This window comes from Terrapene carolina, unplaced genomic scaffold (assembly GCF_002925995.2).
Source record: "Terrapene carolina triunguis isolate 2854851 unplaced genomic scaffold, T_m_triunguis-2.0 Scaffold232, whole genome shotgun sequence".
In the NCBI taxonomy this organism is placed as follows: Eukaryota; Metazoa; Chordata; order Testudines; family Emydidae; genus Terrapene; species Terrapene triunguis.
In genome coordinates this window covers 268,103-282,507 of record NW_020664583.1, presented here as the reverse complement: position 1 = coordinate 282,507, position 14,405 = coordinate 268,103, and the positions used below count along the sequence as shown (strand labels likewise).

Here is a 14,405-nt window from a genome sequence, read left to right as displayed (position 1 = left end):
TCTTTAAACATCTACAAACCACTGCAGATTGCTTATGATAAAAGGAAACCTTGAAGTCAGACACAAAATCAAGGCTTGAATGCTTTAATTTTGGAAAGACTAGAATGTGGGGCTGCCACTCCCAGGAGCCAGTGCCCTGCGCTGGCAGCTCCTCTGTCATGGCTATCCCTGCCCCCAGCCCTCCCACGCAGCTGCATCTCCTGTCTGGGGTCTGTACAGTCCCACTGGAGGACAGGGTTGGGAGTGGGGCTGGGGGAAGTACAGCTGTGTCGGAGAAGCTGTCAGCATGGGCGCTGGCTCCCGGGAGCGGCGGCCCCACGTTCTGCTCCTTTCGCCACTGCAGTTCCCAGGAGAGCCCTGTGGTTCAGCGGATACCAATTTCTATCCGCAGATATCCGCAGGTATAAATTTGTATCTGCGCAGGGCTCTACAATTCATTCTTGAAAATGTGTCTTTCTGGTACGGTGTACCGGCAATAAATGTCTTAATAGTACAGCGTACCTGACCATATCGGCTTACTTGCACCACTGCATCTACCTTATTTTATGGTCTACCAATGGTAGATTTGTTTGGGTGAACTGATGAGATGATGTCCACACCATGTTCAATAACAGAAATCTCTCTTTTGCTTCTTCCCATTTTGTGACAGAAGAGCTTTAAGAATCAGCCTCATGGATTATTTTATTAGCACTCCCAAATCAGGCCTACTGACCTTATTAATATACACTAGATTTTGCAAGTTATTTCTCCAGTATCATTTAGCCCTTATATAAAATAGCTACCTAAGGCTTGGTCTACACTTACCCCCCAAGTCGAAGTAAGGTACGCAAATTCAGCTACGTGAATAACGTAGCTGAATTCGACATACCTTACTTCGAACTTACCGCGGTTCAGACGCGGTCCACACGCGGCAGGCAGGCTCCCCGTCGACTCCGCGGTACTCCTCTCGTTGAGCTGGAGTACCGCAGTCGACGGGGATCACTTCCTGGTTATCGCGTCCAGACCAGACGCGATAAATCGAACTCGGAACTTCGATCCCCAGCCGCCGAACTAGCGCGGCAGTGTAGACCAGCCCTTAGAGAAACTCCTAGATAAAATGTAAAACTAACACATCTTTTCCTGATGGCTTTGTTCACTTGGAGCTCTGGAACTGCACAAAATGCATTTACTAGTAGTTCAAAAGCAGCAATTAAAAAAACCCATTGTCATCTTGAAAAAATGATGTACCCTTGCCTTAGCTTTGAAAAAAAAAAAAAACATACAAGAAAACAATGCACTATCCCCATTTGTTTCCCCTCAGTTACACCATGAAATGAAGGCATACATTTACTGAAAAGATGTGGATATATCATGACCTATTTGCTGCCAAATTTTGTTTTGGAGGCAGAGGAGAGGGGAGGATTGCAAAACCTTAGTGACCTTGGTTTGGTTTTGCGAGATCAAAACCTGGGCTTGGTCTCAATTTGTAAGGTTTTGTATAACTCTCCATCTGCGTACATGTTCTTTGCAAAGCATACCTGGAACCACTGACAGTTTTGAGACAATAAGACAAATATTCTCATGAAAATCTGTTTACTATAGTTCAGTGAGTGGCTTTATACAGAGTTTGGGTAAAGGGAGATGGGCAGAAAAGGGAAAAGTCCTAGGATCTCCAATCATAACTATTGCCTTTTTATAGTGCTTGGTGATAAAGATACTATAATAGTGCCAGTTGTTATAAGACTATGGACTAGAAATACAAGGACATACATCAGGGAATGCACACCAGACAGCATCTCTCTGTTAGCAGGTTCAACAAAATAACACTGGGAATTGAAGGTGTAAGTCAAGAAAAACAATGCAATAAGAATAATATGTTAGCAGTGCATATTATTTGGTTCACGTAATATGAACTTACTGTCTTTCATACTCCCACTGGGTAAAGATAATGGACATACTGAATATTAATCATCAGGTCTAATTTTTAAAAAGAATTTGGGGAAACAGTTTTATAAAACAATTATACAAAACTGTCAATTTATCTGTCTCCCCTGTGCATTTCTAAATGGACCCAAAACTAAAGGACAGATATTTTATTAAGAGTGTTATTGACACTGTTCAGAAAGAATTCCCCATTCCTTTTTCAGCTGTTAGATTTTTTTCTCCCTTTTTTCCTCCATTTACTACTCCCTAAATCCTCCTCGTTGTCATCTGCCCAGGGGAAGTAATCCCAAAAGACACAAAGTATTGCATTAAACCTGCCCCTTGCACAAAGATTTACTTAATCCGGAACAATGTCTGCTGCAATGATTGTTTCTGGTAACTCCCTCCCAGTGGATGCCACTTCACACACCAGCCACATGCTAAAATGAGGTTGCAGAGCAGTAGGGAAAAGGCAAAACCAGAAACTGTATCTGAGTGATGATTCAGACTGGGAAACTATGTGCAAGCCAATCCATGATTATTTGAATGGCACTGGAGTTAGGACTGAGTATCACCCAGTGCTCTTATGCCTGTGATGAGGAGAGTGAGAGGACAGGGACATTTTAGAAAGATTTTACTGTATTCTTTAGGAACCCTTACTCATTCTACCACTTTACTTAGAGTAATTCACATGCTTTGAAAACAACAGGAGATTAAATAGCCATGGGACCCTTTAGTTTGAGTTATTTCAAACAGAATGGACAGCTTTCAATTACTTTCTGGTTCAAATAAAGTTAGGCACAGCACCAGCTGCAAAACACATGTCCTCTCACAGATCAAGTCAAAAGGCAGGCTTTCTTGAAAACAATCATCAGCTTTTTCTTTTAAGAGAAAGTGATTCTGCCCCAGATTAACCAAACGAAGCATTCATCTTTGATGCATTCTTTAATGTGTAACTGTATGACAAGGGAGCAGAAGTGCCCCTTTAATATCTAATGTTAATAGTGCCAACATTTTTTCCAGATTAAATACAGTGATCAAAGTAAAATGGAAGGCACTGCAAAGATTTACATGAAAGCACCTTCTGATGTTTACACACGTGCTCTTCGTGGAATGCTGAGCAAGGGGAAAACCACAGGAATCCAGATGCAACCATCAGCACCACTCATTAAAAAGAGGTTTCAGAGTAGCAAAGAGCTATATAACCAGCACAAAAGGCCAAACCTCCCTTCAGCATAGGATGGGGTTTTACAGGAATTAGTGTTTTTTTTTTTCATATGTGCACACACAGACACGTGCGCATGCGTGCACACACACAAACAATGTGAGTGAGAATGCATGGTGTTTAATGTCAGAAGCTTTCAAGTACCTCATGTTGTAGGGAGGGGAAAATTATCCTTTATTTTCTCCGATACTATGTGTGAGGTTTGGTAAATAATCAAATCATTAGATAAAGCCTTTCCCAGCTTTGTATGATAAATTAAGATTGTATGCTGTGTGCTTGGTGTTTTGTAATAGAACAGATGTTGAGGTTGCTATTTGTGTTTTATATTTAATGGATATATTAATTTACAGTACCTTAGTGGATCAGTTGAGATGCTGCTTCTTGTTTCCAACGAGGTCCTGAGATAGTAGCAAAAGAATAAAGTTACAAAATATTAAAACAATGATTTGACAAAGTATTAAAAACACAAAAGTCATCAAAAGTTTTAAAGTGTCAGCTTTTTCTTGCCAGGATTATTACTAGTTTTTCATTCAAATTTTTATAATGTCAATAACAATGTGCTTTTTAAAAAAATTATGAATTTATTTAGAAAAAATAATTGACAGTGAGTCTCATGTTTATAATGGTATATGCTGAAGAAATATTTTCAACATAGTTAGAGAGACAAGATGGGTGAGGTAATATTTTTTATTGGAAGAGTTCTGTGTGATCTCAAAAGCTTGTCTCTCTCACCAACAGAAGTCGGTCCAATAAAAGATATTACCTCACCCACCTTGTCTTTCTAATATCCTAGGCCCAACACGGCTACAACAACACTGCATTAAACATAGTTAGACATTTTTGTTTTACTAGGTATATTTGTGGTCAAGTCTCAATGTTTTAAAGACATTGCTAGAGGGCATATGAAATATACAGCAAAAACACTTGAAATTCATACAAACGTACATTTACACAAGCTTAAATCTTCTGGCTAAGGCTGGATGAAAAAATACCTTTTTGTGGACTTTTCTTCCTGTTTTTGTCAAAATCTCTCATGAAAATGTATAGCTTTTTAGGCTAAAAACTGACATGGAAACCAAAACAAATTTTTTGGTGTTTGGAAACCAAAGTGGTTTCAAAAACTGATTTTTTAAAATACCAAATTAAAAAAAAAAACACAGAAATAAAATATTTTAACCAAAAACATTTTCGTCTCCAGGTTTTCCTAAGTAAATAAATAAATAAATAGACGAATACATGGAATATATTATCGAAATATATTTTTGTGAATATATTCATTCGCAATGAAAAGCCAGTTTTCTCTGAAAATACTTTTTGATGAAAACATTCCAACCAGCTCTATTTCGGTCTTTTTTCCATCTGCGTTACAGGTGAGAGAAGAGGAAGCTTTCATACAGCTCCTACTATTGTTTTATGTACTACAGCTGTCAATATATTTTACTTTACTGAGCATTTCAGAACACTGCCCTCTGTTATTCAGCCTTGCATTGGAACTGTCAGCAATGAAAATCAGAGCTCATCCCGGCATCTTTGATATCAGCCTAGCAACTTTGGAATAGAAGGCACTGATATGTACATATGAATATACTGGAACTGGGCAAAACCCTTGTCAACTTTAAAAATTAAACAAATGAATCGCAGACAATCAAAATGTATGCTCCTCTCAGAACTCCTGACTTCTTCCCATATAAAATAATCCGAATTAACCAGTCAAATTACATACGTGGATGTGGAACTTGTTCCTGACCTTAACTTCCTTCCACCACCTTGAAAACTTAATGCTGACATTAAGTCTCCCCACATGAGTAAGTCCCATTATCATTAATTGTCACCATTCTATAGCTGCTCCATGTGGAAGCCCCATTGACTTCAAAGAGATCTCTGTGCAGAGAGGAACGACAGAATTATCACAATGCGAGTTAATTGATCATATTAATGGAAGAGCAGAGCTGGGTCTGTGTGGTTTACATGTGCACACTGATGGGGGAGTAGTTCCTTTCATCCCCAATATACCCAACCATGCAAAAATAGAACAGCTGCATACAATAAGGAGATAGACTAAATTCTTCTATGAGAGCCTCATTAAATTTGACTCTTATACTCTGCTTTCCTGAGTGGTTTGCCTGGACAGATGAGAGGAGAATTTTGCCCAGAGGGCGTCCCTGATTAAGTATTTGCTGGCTTTTCTCACATTTGGTCACACTTTTACCATTATTTATTGTTGGAATGGTCACTCTTTAAAACACTTGTCAATTGCATTAGATAACTAAACAGCTTTACCTCAGTCTTTGCAATATTCTAGGTCTTCCCTACAAGATAGATACAGGAAAGTTTAAGGTCAGTCTGCTGCAAGTATGGAGGTAATCATAGCCATTTATCTAAGTTAAATGAGTATGTTTTTAAGCGTGGCATTTTATATTTACTATTTACCTGGGCTATAGACATGCATGGCACTTAGATTTAATCCATTCTAATACACAATTTGATGTTGGCAGAAAAAACAGAAAGGAAGTCAAATTTTTACAGACTTATTTATCCCAAATACCATAATGACTCCTCCTTCGTGAGCAAATATATATTTGAAACTGTTTATTTTATTCTTACCTGCTTATATGGAAATAACTGACACACAGCCAAACTGCTCCAAATAAACTTTTGATGGCCAAGCAATGAGCCTGTGGTCTATAAAGGCTTATGAAAGCAAAACTGAAATTGCATTAACTAGATTGTATTTGATTGTACTTTCTCGGTTTCGGTGCTGAGATTAATATGTTTACAGAAATAACTTAGGCTTTATTAGGGTGCGATAGCAGGAAAGGTATAAGCACTGTGTATGCAAAATTCAGCTCTTCAAGAATAGAAGAAAACCATATTGTCCAAATAGCCTTTAACTACATAACATACATAGCTTTAAAATGCCTTTTAAGTGCTTTTTCCACCCCATAATTTGTTTGCTTTCAGCACAGTTCAAGATTTGTGAATAGTAATGAATTTTGAGGGGGTGGTTTACATATGTCTGCCTTGTGGCTCTTTGTTAGTTTGACAATTGAAAAGGGTGAACTTAATTTACTAGTAATTTAGTTTATTGCTTAACACAGTCTTCATGTGGAAGTGTCAGCCTGCTCTGTGACCATGACTTTGTCTTACTTTCAACTGAATATTTTAAAATCTGTATTAACTGGTTTTGGCCCTTGTTACTATAAATAAATATTTAACAGACTCTCAGCGTCTTTGTGCAGGGACAATATGTTGTGCATAGTGAGGAGATGGTAATGAGACACTAAGCCACACTGATTAGCCTGCGGCCCCAGTAGAACCTTGATTGTGCAGAATGACATTGAGCGTATTGTGACCTTAGGGACTCAGAACCAAGTCACAAGTAGCGGGAGTATAGATTCATTAAAAATAGCATGATTTCTTTCTAAATTCAGACACAGAGAAAGGTAGACTCTCCAAATAATTAGAAACATAGACTCAGGAGAAAGATTTTAATGTGCGATGAATTGTTTCCATTCCCTGACTCCACTTTTCTATTAAAGATTTCTATAGTGTTTCGAAAGATTCAAGAACTGTTTCTGGGGCTGTGAAGCAATTTGGCTGAAAGGATCAGGCTATACTGGTGAAATGTTCTAGAAATTTCCCACTGCTACTAACACCAGTTCATTTCCACAGTGGTAACAATGTTGAAAGTGCTTGTGGAGACTGTTAACTGGAGTTTTAACCACCATGTCTTCTAACTCTGCTCCGAGCATATCTAATCAATGTGGTGCTTATGACAGCAACAGTAGCTGGCAACCTGTCTATGCTACAGCTGCCAATGTTGCTAACACAAATAGTGCTGAACTAGTGTTAGTAGTGGTGGGAAATATTTAGAAAACTCCCCTAGTTTAGACAAGGTTTGGTGGGGCTGGATAAGCAAGCAACATGGGTATTGTTAATAATAAAGGGTCAGAGCTGACATAGGTAAACCAGGCTGTAACTCCACAAATTCTGTCAACAGCAAACAGGGGAACTTCTCAATAGGGCTCTGAGTGAGAGAGGCTGGAACATCCGGCCACTGGTAAGTCCCAAACATGTGAAGTAACTTCTTCGAAGAAATAACATTACTGAGATAAAGAATGGATACAAATCAAAGTAACCCCTTGTGGAAGCTGTGCTACATTCATTTTTCTAGATGAAGGCCTGTAGGACAAAATCTGTATTTAAGTGAAGGACAAGATGGACTTGAACAGCAGTTTCAGGCATCTGAATAAACAAGGAAACCAAAAGGAAGACAGCACAAAGAGAAGAAAACCTCAGACAGAGTCCTCAGTTGGGATATCAAAGAGCAAAAAGAAAATTGTACATTGTGGCAACTATGAGGAACAATAAGAAGAGAGAGCAAGTCTCAGGGGAGTCTCTCAACCACTCCAGTGGTTATTCTGCTCTTGACAAGAAGCAGAAATAGAAGGATAACAGGACAAAAGACATTAGCCAGTCCAGTGGGCCAGAAGCAAGCACTGAAGAGGAACCAGCAAAAAGAATTGGCCCAATACATACGTAGCACAGATAAAGAAAACACAACCATGTACTGTCCCTAGGGTTGCCAACTTTCTATTTACAGAAAACCGAACACCCTTGCCATGCACCCTGCCCTGAGTCCACGTCCCTGCCCCGCCCCTTCTCAGAGGCCCCGCCCCCTCCATCCACCCCCCACCCCCTCTGTCGCTCTCTCTCTCCCACCCTCGATCATTCGCTCATTTTCACCAGGCTGGGGCAGGGGGTTGGGGTGCGGGCCCCAGCTGGAGGTGAGGGCTCTGGGGTGGGGTGGGGATGAGGAGTTTGGGGTGCAGGAGGGGGCTCTGGGCTAGGGGGTGGGGCCGAGGGGTTTGGAGTGTGGGAGGTGGCTCTGGGCTAGGCCAGGGGTTGGGGTGTAGGAGGGGGTACGGGATCTGGTCTGGGGGTGAGGGCTCCAGAATGGGGCCCAAAATGAGGGGTTCAGGTTGCAGGAGGGGGCTCAGGGCTGGGGCAGGATGTTGGGGCATGGGAGGGGGTGCGGGCTCAGGCAGCGCATACCTCCTAGGAGCAGGGGCGGCCAGATGGCTCCGCATGCTGCCTCCAGGCGGCTCTTGGAAGCAGCAACATGTTCCTTTCCCTCCTAGGAGCAGGGGCGGCCAGATGGCTCTGCATGCTGCCCCCAGCCGCAGGCACTGCTCCAGCAGTTCCCATTGGCCACAGTTCCTGGCCAATGGGAGCTGCGGAACTGGCACTCAGGGTGGGCGGGGACAGCACGTGGAGCCTCCTTGGTTGCACCTGTGCCTAGGAGTGGGAGGGACATGTTGCTGCTTCCAAGAGCTGCATGGAGCTGGGTACGGAACGTGCCAGCCCTGCCAATTAGACTTTTAGCGGCCCAGTCAGTGGTGCTGACCGGAGCTGCCAGGTCCCTTTTCGATCAGGGGTTCCAGTCAAAAACCAGACACCTGGCAACCCTAACGGTCCCCAAGGAATCAGGATAAAAGATACTACAATAGGGGGAAGGCTAGTCCAAAGAATGCTAGAGAATTTCCACTTAGTACCTACACAAGAAATAAACTTGAAAACAGTCAGAGCTATTACTAAGCTATTGAATAATCTCCCAAGGGAAGGGGTGAAAGCACCAGTATATGAGATGGTAAAACAGCACTGGACAGTAGAATATGTATTGCAGGATCACCTTGCAGTGGCAGGGAAATGGACTAGATACCCCAAGGGTCTTTTTCCATCTTCAGTTTCTATACAGTTTGCAAGGGCCTTTTGGGTAGGAAGCAGAGGAAGTCTGCACTGGCTTTAGTGGTTAGTCACTGTCAACTAGTCTGGAACACATGCCTGTTTATGCAGGTCTTTTGCAAAGTGGATCATGTATGCACTGTAACATCAAGGCTGGCACAAAGGCCTGTGTCCAATTAGATTTTTTCTGATCTAATGTGTTCACATGGAGCTTGAAGAACAGGTGCAGCAAGTGGTTACACAGTCTATTCTGAGTCCAAAAGTCTTATGAAAACCTGAATTCAGCTAAGCCTTAACTATAACTTTGCTATGAGCTCATTGTCTTTCTCCATTCACCAGCAGAAAGAAAAAGGGGATATTAGGCCTCACTGCAAAGTACTACATAGGAGGAAATAATATTCCTGACAGCTATCAAATTAGATGTAATAGCATCAGTCAATTTGTCTTTTAACATTTAAACAAGACAGTCAGTCACCCTCTTTATCTACTACGCCATATAGTTCCAAAGATTCAGTGGGGACACAAATAGCTTCTTCTAGTGTTGCGTGTGGCAACAGACACCAACACCTACTACCAACCCCCACATTCTTCAATTACGTATTTAAATGTAACTGTTGTATGATAAACCTGTCTGGGCATGTATCTATTAGAGTTTCTAAACCCCAATAAATATGGTGTCCAATATCTATTCCCAAATGTTTTATCAAAATCTAAATGATATACTTAGACCAGAGGTTCTCAAACTTCATTGCACCGCGATCCTCTTCTGACAAAAAAAATTACTTCATGACCCCGGGAAGGGGGATCGAAGCCTGAGCCCTGCCACCCAGGGAGGGGTGTGTGTGGGGGTGAAGCTTGAGGGCATCAGCCCTAGGCAGACTGTAACCTGATCCCCAGGGCTGAAGCCAAAGCCTGAGCCCTGCTGCCCAGGGCTGAAGCAAGTTTAACGCCGCCCTGGCCACCCCACTAAAATGGGGTCACGACCCACTTTGGAGTCCCAACCCACAGATTGAGAACCACTGACTTAGACCATTGTTTGTGTGTTTTCAGACTATAAATACAGTCTCACCCATAAGTCTTGTATTCTAGCAACATTACAAAAAAAGTTATTTTTAAATCAAACAATGAGACCAGATAAAAATGGATCCCTATTTGTGCTCTGTCCTGTATAAACACAGAAGAGACAGTGCCGTCCCTCGAGAGTTTACAGTATAAATCTTGCTTTCTTTATCTGTAGTAGTATGAAAGGGACTCACCGAACACCACTGTTGATCTGGAGATGAACACAATAAGTCACAGACACAGCAATATGGGTTAAACGCAGAGGCTGCAACCTTACGAAAGTGTTCATTAACAAATTAGTTTGGGGTAATGGCACTCCAAACCACAGACGGCAGAAGAGCTTAACTGTGGATTTCAGCATGACCACAATAGCCACTGATAGAAGCAAGTGGGAGGAGAAGGTCATTTCCTCTTACCCACCAGCTAAGGAAATGGGCTCAGGACACGTGTCTCAGACTCGTATGAGGTATGGTGTTAAGATGGGGGAGCCCAAGCTGCATAAGACAGAGGCTGTCACTCCCTTTATGCCAAACCAGTGGCCAGGACCAATGCCTGAATAACTCCCCAGGCTGAGGTTCAGGCCCACAACTGATGCATATGAACCTGCAATCTGCTCTGGAAACCCACTACAGGTTGTGACAACAGCCTATATCCCCCAGCCAGGCCAGACATCCTGGATGCCGAGTAAAAAACCCCACAAAGCTGTTTGCCAGTTTTGGTGTGTGAGAAAAGCCCTTCCAGACCTCAAGAAAGGCAATTGACCAGACAGATGATCCAAGAGATCCAGCACATCTGTCTATGGGATGGAAGAGGGGCAGGAAGTCTGGGTGCCAATTTATGCTTCCTACACCTGGGAGACTTCCTACACAATGCCAAGGAGCCAATCAGCTCCCTGCATCCCCTGAAATGACCAATAGGACCATAGGGGGAAGGAACAAAGCCTGATCCCACCATTGTCCCCCTCACACGCCTGCCTGAGACAGGGATGGCAGACAGGGCATGTGTGGTGTGGATGAACAGCAAGCACTGCAGGAAGGGATGAGATAGAGAATCAGCTGCCACAGACCCCACTACGCAGACTTCTGACTTGTCTTGCCCTATCAAAATGCTGCTGAAGCAAGTGAGATAGGCAATTTAGTACATGATCCACAGCTTTTCTATATATATATATATATATATATATATATTTGGCTGGAACCTCAACCCCTCATAGGTCCCCTCTGCAATATTCTGGAAGTGTCATGGGGACTTAAAGATGCCTTAAGGCAATAACTTTGGATTCCGCTAACAGATGGGAATCTTCCAGTCATGTGCTACCTGCCCCTGGCCCCCCTTCCCTCACAGAATAGGGGATGTTCCAGTATGGGCTGGACTGGAGGTTGGACCACAACTTCACAGCCATTCCACCAGTACCCATGCCAACCACTGCAGAGTGTTTATGATTTTGTGCAGGTCTTCGGCACCTAGATGAACGTCTCCCTTAAATAAGCTTGTCTCTCCCTCAGTGGGGACTGCCTTCTTAAAGATTCCTTTTCAACATGATCCTGTTTGATCACACAAAGCAGGGTCGAGAAAAAACTAGCTTCCTCCCTTAGAAAGCACTGGAAATCACAAAGCTGTATCATCAAATTGTTCAGATAACACTTCCTTTTTATTCTATTTAGGAGACATTTGTGTAATTCAAGCTTCTTTGTGATTAGATATAATGATTTTAACGTGTCCTATTACATGACAGTTTTCCTTTAAGCTTTCACTGTAGTCTATAATGTCAAGAGGGGAGAGATTTGTAGGGACTGATCAGCATAAGATAATGGCAAGGGCAAATCTAATAGCTAAGTACTAACCCTGTGCTGTGTTACAAACTTCTTATATTATGTGATGTACCAGGAAGAGTATTTCTTTGGTGATCTACGGTGGGTGTGAGGGGATGCTTGGGCTTCTCACTGGGTTTCCACAATTTTGTCTTACTCACATTAGCCACTCAATGAGAATCCATGCATTGGGATGGAGAGAGAGCCACACTGAGTTGCAATACACAGTCCTACAGGTGATTTCCTGTCTTACAGCATCAACTCCATTGAGTGACATCGAATTCCTATAGGAAAACACTCCCTTTCTTTCAGAACAGATGGCTGCAGGACTTTGACTGCTTTAAGTGAATGTCTACAGCACTACACACCTTGATGTTGGTACAAGTACATAATCCTTTGATTAAGCTACATATCATGGTCAGACACTCTATGGAGGGATAGAAAGATTTTAAATGCCAAAAGAAAACCAATGTTCTTTAACTAGCAGCTAAAAATCATAATAGGGATCAAGATTAATTCATTTTAGCTGCAACAAACTGACATCTTGATCCTGCTTAAAAATAAAGATCTTTAAAGATATCACTTCTTGTCTAGCAAGTGAAACATATTTGAAACAATAAATAAGATACAAAGTTATGCTATCTCCAAAATGGTAATAGCTTGGGGAAAATAGCTGACACCCTCTATACAATTTTTGATATGCAATACTCCTTAAATCTGGGAGCAGTATAGTATACAATCAGTTTAATGCAGAGGAAAGGAACAGTGGCCTAAGATATTAAATGTTTAGAACATTGTACAGGATATTGCTCAATGAATAACTGTTGTCGCACAATCTCTTCAACGCAGATAGGAATTTCTATTAAATAGTCAGCATATAATGTACTGTAGAAGAAATGGAACTCACAGTGAGCTTTGATGCTGTGATATTCCACTGAGTGAATTATTAAAAAGATTGAAAGTCCCAGATTATTTCACTGCACTGCAATGTGCAACTCACAACTACTGATAACAGTTTTCATTTCAGTAGCACCTTGCTGATGAGGATCTCTAAAAATTTGCCCACATTAAAGGATTCAGCCTCAAAATGAGCCATTGTACAGGTGGGGATCAGAAGGCTTAATTCTCTAACTCAATGGCAAAATTTTCAATGGCAGAAAGATCATGCTCGCTCTCTCTCTCTCACACACACACACTTACTTGATGCCACAAAGAAGTGGTGTAGTAGAGCTGGGAACAGAACCCAGGTCTCCTGACTCCCAATATTGTGGTTTGGGCACAAAATCATCCTTCCATATTTTGGTTTTCATTTTTAATAAATCTCCAGGTATTTTGCCTAATTCATGTCACTAGCCTGCACTCTTACAAATAGTCCTGATGAAGTCAGTGGGAATGCTCGTATGAGTAATGCTTTCTAGCACTATTGAGAGTCACAGAGTTGGAGCCATAATAACATTTTGTAAGGAAAATAATTACTACAATACAGGGCTCCAATATACGAACATAATAGCCAAATTCCTGCCTTTTATAACTCCAGGCAACTTCAGTGGAGACACAGTAGGGACCATTTTGGCTCATTATGCCTTAGTACATGCAAAAACATATGAACTTTCTGTGAGTAACTTCCATTAGCATTAATGGCATTCCAGGATGTCTCATTTCTCACCCACGGAATGAGAAATACCCATGTGTTTTCCAATCCATTCCTAACCACGGAGAAAAACACAACATGTAAAATCCCTAGTTCTAAAACAGTGTCGTGTCTGTTTTTAAAACTTTGCTTTTCCACAAGACATAATGGGCTATGTTCTGTCTCTGTACATTCATATTTATTTCCTCAATTGTTTAAAGGAATCTCTGTCCTGAAGGCACTTGTGCAATTATTTAGCATACAAAACCAAGGATAGAAATCAAAACAGGTAATACCTTTGCTGTATAGCTAACCCCCAGCTCCCAAAATATAACCTCCCACATTCTACCACCCAAATCCCTTCAACCCATCCCCTTAACTAATGAAGTGGGCCGTGGTTTTCCCTGCATATCTGCCAAACCTCCTGGGGGACAAGATTCAGAGTCAAGGTCCTCTCCCAAAATATGCCCTGCCACCAGCCAATTCCAATTTGAAACCAGAGAGCTGTTAACTAGGGTACTTCCTCTGACTGCAACTGCAGTAGTGCCCTATGAGGATAGAGGCAGTCTGCCTGATTAGTCATTTAAAAAAAGAATATGGAGTTGACAGTCTCAAACAAGCACAGAGTTTGGTTCAAACTATTAACTCCTCCCCCTATTTCGTGTACGCTAAGTTAAAATCAAACCCATAAACTAATGGGAAGCCCATGCAGATGTGGGTGTGAGCACTGGTGTAATATCTGGTCTGGATGAAGCTCCATTTAACCAATGAGCAGCTGTATCCTGCACTAATATAAGAAGTATCAGTAACTGTACGTTTCTTAAAGTTCCTAAAGTCTATTCCCCTTGCAGCAATGCATGTGATCTAATTCCAAGGCGGATGCTCCTTCAAAGATCTCCCAGAAACAAAGGAACAGAACTCTTCTACCCCATCTACCTGTGTAGAGGTTACAGACATGTCATCACAATCTCATTAACAGCGGTATCGAAGGCAGATGACAGATCTAAAAAAATAAGCATGGATGTGTAAT

At 41.7% G+C, this 14,405-nt stretch overlaps 1 protein-coding gene across 1 annotated transcript in view; it reads right to left on the bottom strand.

Moving 5' to 3' along the window:
- Positions 1–14,405, bottom strand: part of IQSEC1 (IQ motif and Sec7 domain 1) — a 275,684-nt gene that overhangs the window by 238,184 nt on the left and 23,095 nt on the right. The window contains exon 2 of the mRNA XM_029912583.1: positions 3,481–3,525. The gene's annotated coding sequence lies outside the window, so the exon portion shown is untranslated. The remainder of the gene's footprint in view (positions 1–3,480; positions 3,526–14,405) is intronic.